The sequence below is a fragment of the Anguilla anguilla genome, chromosome 8 (genome assembly GCF_013347855.1).
Source record: "Anguilla anguilla isolate fAngAng1 chromosome 8, fAngAng1.pri, whole genome shotgun sequence".
In the NCBI taxonomy this organism is placed as follows: Eukaryota; Metazoa; Chordata; class Actinopteri; order Anguilliformes; family Anguillidae; genus Anguilla; species Anguilla anguilla.
This window is the reverse complement of record NC_049208.1, coordinates 46,924,624-46,932,928: the sequence shown is the minus strand read 5'-3', so window position 1 is coordinate 46,932,928 and position 8,305 is coordinate 46,924,624. Positions and strand designations below refer to the sequence as shown.

At 43.3% G+C, this 8,305-nt stretch overlaps 1 long non-coding RNA gene across 1 annotated transcript; it reads left to right on the top strand.

The window, feature by feature from the left end:
• The first annotated feature begins 5,011 nt into the window (after positions 1–5,011).
• On the top strand, positions 5,012–8,081 carry LOC118234411. Its single transcript, XR_004766663.1, has 2 exons — positions 5,012–6,422; positions 6,647–8,081. It is a non-coding gene; the product is annotated as an uncharacterized LOC118234411 (long non-coding RNA).
• Positions 8,082–8,305: the final 224 nt, after the last annotated feature.

Here is an 8,305-nt window from a genome sequence, read left to right as displayed (position 1 = left end):
GTCTACAAATCTGAAACAATCCAGTGAAACTAATATGCAATGATAGAGGAAATCAGCTCAAATACTTTTTCATGGCACTATATGCACATACCCAAAGAGCATTGACATTTTAGGCATTCTGCAGACAATCTGGTCCAGAGAGACATGTACTTCTACATTGTATCACTTTATAATGCTGGATATATACTGAAGCAATTATGGCCTTGTTCCAGGGTACAACAGCTGTACCCTAACCTGGGAATCAAACCTGCTACCTCTGGATTACAAACCCAGTCCCCAGACCATTACGGTCCACTGTTGCAGACACCTACGTAGATTTGCCCACACACACATACGCACGCATGCACATGCAGACACATGCATGCACGCACATGCACACTTCACATGTACACATGCACACACAAGCAAGTTCCTGTGCAGTCACTGAAAACAATGAGGGATCCCCACCATGGACCTTCCACCTCTACTGGCCCTCCCACTGTGTCCCAGCCAGGCACAGATGAGGCTTGTCTTTTTCTGAGCCAGGTGTATTGTGGGATAGGTGTGAACAGTAGGCCTAGGCCATGCTCGAAACAGCTTACTTGTCTACTATTGCGCATACAAGTTGCAGAGTGGTATACTCGATAAGAGGCAAGTAAGCTGTTTTGGACACAGCCCTAACTGCAAAGCTGCATAATCTATGGCACGACTCCCAAAAGAGAGGAGTGCACAGAGCTGAGGTGGCATAGTCCTTTATCCCTTTGAAGAGTAGGTTTTTTTTAACTGCTTTCAGTTACCAGTAGTGATTGTTCCATCAGTATTAGAATGTTCAATTAAGAACATTCTGATCACATGTTTGTGATCTCACACCTTAAAGGTTTAAATGTGTTAGGAATCTGCCTCTTTGACCTTTCATATTCCCTCAAAGATCTATTTGAGTCAATTCCCTCTTTGGACTGTTTAACTGCCAGCACCTGTTTTCCCCCATCTCATCATCCCTCTCCCTCTTTCTCTTTTTTCCTTCTCTCTCTGTCTTTCTATCTCTCTCCCCTCTTCCTCTCCTCTCACTTTCCGTCTCTCTTTCTGGATACTTGTATCGGTCCTGCAGAAAGGCATGTGGGTGTACATCCCTCTCTCTGCAGTGACCCTTTGCTCCTCAGTTTCATAGCATCCTGCCTGTTGCCTAGCAGCGCTTTGTATCCATAGCAACGCAGCCAACAAATCCACCCCCGCCCTCCCCCATTGCCTCATCGCTGTCCCCCACCATCTCCCCCAACGCACATGTACACACACACACACACACACACACATATATATGCACACGCACCCATATGCACACAAACACACATACGCACAAACATACACACACACACATACATGCACACGTACACACACAAAAACACATTCCATTCCTCAGAAAGGATTTGTCGCAGGTCAGCCAACGTGGTTGAATGGAATGGCCTGCCAACAACCCAGACCTCAACCCAACTGAACACTTGTGGGATCAGCTCGGGCGTGCTGTACATGCTAGAGTGACCAACGCAACCACGTTGGCTGACCTGCGAAAAATCCTGGTTGAGGAATGGAATGCCATCCCACAGCAACGCGTGACCAGGCTGGTGACCAGCATGAGGAGGAGGTGTCAGGCTGTTGTGGCTGCGTATGGTTCTTCCACCCACTACTGAGGCTCCTGACTGTTTGTTCAGTGAATAAAGCGTAAAATTACCAATATGTCTTGTTTGTTCCTTGTTACTGATAGAGTTCCATCATTCAATCCCCCAAACAACTCAAAACAATAGAGTCAATACCAATAGGAGAATACACTGTTTGACATTGACAGGGAAATTTGCCACATTTCACTTGGGACCCCACCCAGATAATCAGCTGTGCTGCTCATCCCACAAATGTATGATCCTTACAAATGGGATATCATTGTTAAGGGAAATGAACAGGCTTTCCTGTGATATAACATACAATGCTAATAATAGTGACAACAGAGATATGATCGACCAAACACAAATTTCCAAACTTTTTTTGTGGAGTTTATATATATATATATATACACACAGACACATATATACACATATGCAGCACACGCGACCACACACACACACACACACACACACACACACACACACACACACACACACACACACACACACACACACACAGTACGTCACTCACACGACCAGTACCTGGTAAAGGACGGAACTGAAAGTACAGGCACCGGGAACAGGCCGGGGGTTTGCTAAGTGCTCCTCTGTGAGAGAGCTGAGGGGGAGGGGGGGGGGGGGGGGGGGGTGTCGAACGCGAAAGCCTTTAAAACGCATTAGCGCCGGAGTAGGCGTAGGCACGACGCTTAGTCACCGGGGCGACGGACGGCGGGCAAGACGAGACTCCGGTCCGTCGGCCCCCGCAGTCCGAGCGCGCCTCGGATCAGAACGCCGGCGCTCGCTATTCCGTGTCCGTCAGGGCTCACGGCGGCCCCTCGCTTCTCTGAAGCTGCTCCCGCGCCTGTCAACTCTCTCGTCAGACTTGTCTTGATAAGTCACCCTGGATTTATTAAAAAAAAAAAAAAAAAAAAAAACGCTAAATGGATGAAATATATTTTTTCATATGTGGGCAACAGGTTAACTTGATTTAGACCAGAGGTCGATGCCCATGACCGACTCAAGAGTCCACAGCAATTTCCAAATGAGTGATCAGTGTCAACACGTTCGTATTTCTAAGCTTTCAAACTGTCAAAAATTCCTCATTAATCTTCTGAATTTCAAATACACGGTATTGTTTCCCCCTTCAGTAATGTAAAGACAGCCCAGCATTAGCTAAACAAGGACAAAAGCAGAAATACCCACCTTTATAACGAGAAATTCTGTAAAAATCCAGAAATTTACGGCCTAAATAATATTCCATTATTCCATATTCCATTCAGAATGTTATGATTGATTATTAAATATATTTCGCTGCCATATACCTTACAGCTCAGAAATATGTTTTTTTTAATAATAAAAATGAATGTACACAATAATACAGCAGTGAACACCTAAGGTGGCTGTGCAGTGCAGATGTGAATGGCAGCACACGGGTCAGAGATCCATTGTGCAATATACAGTATTACCACAGGGTGGCAGCATTCAATTAAGAATGGTTGCCCTTAGAAGCTTGTGACTGCAAACGAGTCAACCAGCCAGTAAGTGGATTTATTTTGTTGCTTTTGTTGTAGGGAGTCACTCAAGTCGTGTGACTCGGTGTTCAGATTGTTCTTCTTATTACAAACATTAGCATCATATTTACATATGTATTTACATATGAGCATATGAAAAATTGACTCAAATTTGATCTTTGATTGGGGTGGCGTCCTTAGGGTGGGGTCCAGCCTGAGGGATGCTATTTTCAGGGGCCTTGAGATTTTAAAAGTCTTAAGACTTTGACACATATGTACCACCAAGTGTTAGCTTATATTAAAACAGAACTTGAATATATATGTCTTCTTTATGCCTACAAACGTGTATGTCCTAGAAGAAATTCCTCCAGATGGATTTCATTCATCAATTTTCTGGAACCAGCAAGTGAGGCAAAAATAAATTTAAAAAGTTGCCCAGTGAAAAAAAAAAAGAACTGAGCGCTGAGAAAAAATTCTGGGGTTAAGAAATGGTGGGAGGGATCAGGCTTATGTAAACCCACTCTTATGACGCACAGAACAGCGATCAGACCCGCTGGACTGCGCAGAGAAAAAGAACCAGCGCGGCCATAGGGATGCGCTTTGCAGGAGAGCACGCGCTTTTCCCGCACTCTCCACAGTTGCTGAGGGTTGAGCCCCAGGCTGGGATTAAGCGTCATAAAAATAAAAAATAAAAAAAATGGAGAAAAAGAAAAACTCCATGGTGTGGAAAAATCACGAATTGTTCAAAGAATTAGTATTTTTTTTATTGACGCTTACGGGCACTAGATGGCATTAGCAAGCTATTGCTTTTTTAAAGAAGGGTGGTGTAGCTTATGATGTTTCAAAGTTTGTGTGAAGAATACTCACTAATACATTAATACATGGTCTATAGCATGCTTTGTCAAGTGAGTTGTTTGCTTTGTTTTTCATTGTCCAAGTATGTGAACATACGAATTGTTACATTAAGGGCCAGTTTTGCAGACACAAATCAAGCCAAGTCCTAAAATAAATTCTATTTTGAATGGAAATTCTCCATGAAAAATTCAGTTAAATTCAGGACTAAACTGAATCTGTGCCCATGAAACAGGCACTAAGGATTTTTTTATTCAACCAAAGGAATTTTTCACTTTCCAAAACATGGAATAGGAGAGAATGGGGCAATTGTGACATTTTTATTTAACATTTTCCCCCATAACTCACAGATTAGTTCAAATACGCCCGTCATATTTTGATACAAGAAACAATATATTTGTGCACTGATTAATATTGCCTTTTCTACTGAAAAGGACAAGACCACACAATTGAATTAAATGCAAGAAGTTACAACTGCTCGGTCTCCCCTACTATCGGGTGAAACTGAAACCAAGGATCGGTACTGTACTTTAATACTATATTTTAATGTTAAATAATAAAATAATAAAATAATTCAATTTCGACCTTGTTATTTTTAGTCTCTTATTTAAAGTTGAAGTTAATACCAAAATAAGTTACTCAACCTGAGTCGTTTTCTGTTGTTATTATTAGGCTACCCGACCGTATAAACGGGTAATATGTCCGGCTGGATTTCTTTATTTTTTTCTCTAACCAGGTTAGCCTGGAATCGCTTAATCTCTCGCGCTTTTTTCATTTACCGCTACAGCGGCCTCGCATGTAGTTCTGCTGAAAGGTACGGGTCACACTTGCTTTGGTTGGGGGGGGGGGGGGTGCAGTTGGGGTGCTGTAGCTGACCCGCAGGAAGAAGGGGCAGGTCAACATTTGCATTACTTAAACCCACGTGCTGGAAATATCGTTCCCCCATCTTTAATAACGGTATTAAAATGGCTGTCGTTAAGTAGGCCGAGCCTTTGTTAAAACGCACTGACTGAAATACTGCGAGTCTCCATCATTGCTCTCCGCGCAAAGAGGATAAAACACCAACGACTCTGAGACATCGGCGTCAACTCAGCCTCCCGCTGGCAACAGCCAAAAACCTCCCAACTCCAACTGATAGGGAGCGAGGAAAGCGTTCTAATCCCCTCATGAATAGTTCATGACTCCCGCGATCGGTGCGGAAGGGTTAATGCCCAAATCCAGATGGTTTTTTTTCTCCACCGCGTAATTAACACTGTTTCATTTTTACGGGATCAAACGACAGAAGGGAAGCGGGGGGCTTGTTTTGATACGGCGTTATTGGCCGCGCCTGAAGCCCCTTTTGCGTGTTTGTGTGCGATGGCGCAGTGATCCGGATTCCCGCTCTGTGATGGCGCAGCGGCGTGAACTGTCGCGTTCGGCCTTTCCCATGAACCAAGACAGGTGGGTAGCCGCCTGGATGAATGGGAACTAATACCGGAGCACTTAAGGCTTAAATCTCCAATTAAAAATGCAAAAAAAAAGTATTAACAATAATCAAGATTATGTTAATTATTCTAATGTATGCAGTCTCCGAAACTAGTGCAAACATAGCAGCATCCTCATCTAGTTAAATCGAAACGCCGTATTGTAGGCCTAATCAACATCAACCTGAAAACAAAGAGAAATTTACAGCCTCCGGCGTTAGCTTGCAAATGCACTTTAATCTTAACGGCTCCTTAAAAAAGCTGCCGGGTCCATCAATAGAATATTTAGTGTAATCTCCCTACATTCTTGTTCAGTAAATAAATATTATTTTCCTATGGTGTTTCAGAACCTGTATATCACATTTCATAATTTTATAGATATATATTTGTTAGTAGAGTTAATCTCAACAAGTAGCACATTAGCAACTTTGCTATTGATTTTATCGCCTTCCTCCGTGCACCATCCTCATCCTCCTCTCACTATCCTCTCCCTCCCTGTTATACGCGCGGACGTCACCCTCCGGAGCCAACCTGGGCAGTTTCCCTTTCCCGAGACACAAGCAGAAACATGGCACCCGTCGGCGATAGCCAAGGCGGGAACATTCCGGATCAGGGGGCTTTGTCGGTTTGGGAGAGGGATCGCCGCAGTCCGCTCCCGGGTGCCTTCGGCGGGGACAATAGCCCGCCGGCAGGGTGGAGACCTCCTTTTTTTTTCGTCTCGGGCCGACTGTAATGGGATTAGAGGTTTATTCCGACAAAGCCCAGACTGGGCCTTCCTCCCCCGCCCGCCTGCCCGGACCCTGCCGGGCTCCTGGCTGGATCACGCCGCCCCAGTGCCTGCTGGGTGAAATGGAGGGGATGATGGGAACTGGGACGGGACTTGGACGGGCGTGGAGGCAGTGGGGTCCAGGGATCGACGTTCCCCCTGAAGCTCGCAAACTCCAGTGGTTACCGGATGTATTGCGGTTAGTTTGGTAAGCCAAAAAGCAAATTTCCCCACTGAAGTTCGTTCAAGATTTTGAATTTACCCTGGCAAAATGATACTATTTTGGACAGTAGCAACTTTTAATTTCAAAAATTTATTCACACCAAACTAATTACTCTCCAGTGACCAAACTCTTTTTCTGGGTCCCACAGAGGAAGATATAATAAGATTCATTTTAATTCCCATTCATCTCTTCACATTCAGACACCCGGTGTGCATGATCTGGTGCCAGAACAGCCCCTGTAGTCAATCATGGCGGCCTCCATGGAACTGGTGAGGGGACGATGTCTCCAGCTCTCACACGCCTCGATGGTGAAGAGACGACCAGAGGACCAGAGCGGAGGAGGCTTGCGTGACTGAAGCACAGGGGAGTAAAACCCGAGGCGCAAGACTGCTCATCGGTCCGGATGCTGCTTTTCCACGGGGTACGTGTGAGCAAGCATTGCCCCTCTTTCTACCCCAGTGCCCCCCTTTCTTACTCTGGTTGCGTCTAATCTTGGAGGATTGCCTTCACGCACTTCGTATTGTATCATCGTTATCACAACAAAAAGATTGAGCTTCTGATATGAATTTCGATTTCCAGAGACTGAGACGGGAGATCGATCCTAAATTGTTGCCTTTTTTTTGTTATGATTTAATATTTGCAGAGGTTAACCCCATTAAATCAAAATGTCCAACCCTGTTTTAAATAGACACACTCCCCACAATGCAAAAAGATCATAATGACATCATAGTGACATAATGTTCTTACACTTGCCTGTTCCACTGAAGTCACCACTGTGACTTAAAAGTCGGAGGCTACATGTGATTTTGCCTATGGCAACCGGAGGCCCTCCGTTCTCTTCTGATTGGATGATAGACTTGCAGTGAAGATACAAGCATGTAAACAATCTGTTTTAATTGGATGAATGACTCCCTCCCCCCTACCTAAGCTGTGGGAGCAATCTGATTCAAAATGGCTGTTCTGCATCACCCAGAGTGGGTGTCGCTCATAGGTGGTGGGTGAGGTATGGGAAATGGTTTGACATTGTGGATGATGAAGATGGCGAAGAAGAGGAGGATGATGATTGATTTCATTGTTGTTGTTATTATTTATGGCGTTATTTTGATTTCAACTCTGCTCCATGGATGTAAAGTAAAAGATGTAGAGAATATCTGCAGGAAGTGGGATCCGGCATCTGGCTCTTTCATTGGTTTATCACGGTCAGGGTCAAACCAATCAGATTTAAGGGAAAAGAGACAGTGTGGATCCACCGGTGCATTGTGAAAGGGGTAGAGATGGGTCATAAGAATATGAAAAAAAAGATTCAACACCATAAAAAAATTATATCCATATCAGCCAAATGAAAACTCCTAATTTACATCTGATATGAAAATTCCCCATTATTTTACAACCAAATTTTACTAATTTTAATCACTATTTTATCAACTTGCATTTAACTGTGTCGCCTTTTACTTCTGGTTGTTCTTTTTTACTCTATTAATGTCCTTCATTATGTATTTGCATGTATTGTCCGCCTTGACTTGCATACAGGCACTTTATAGTCATGAACATGGCTTCACAATAATTCTAAATTTCTCTAAAAACATTCTTTGCTTTGTACACCAGTCCAAAAAGTAAACATTTCTGATAATTTTTTCCCTTTTGTTCTATTATTTCTTATTATTATTTGTATTTTTATGATTATCTATCCAGAATCATATGAGTTCTGCATGTAAAACATATCTGTAAAAGTGCCATTATTATTATTATTGTCATTATTATTATTAGTGTACAGTAAAATGAAAGTATTAATTCTATATTTATATGCAACTGTATATGTAATTGTACTCCATATGTACGCTGTAAGAGCTGATTTAACA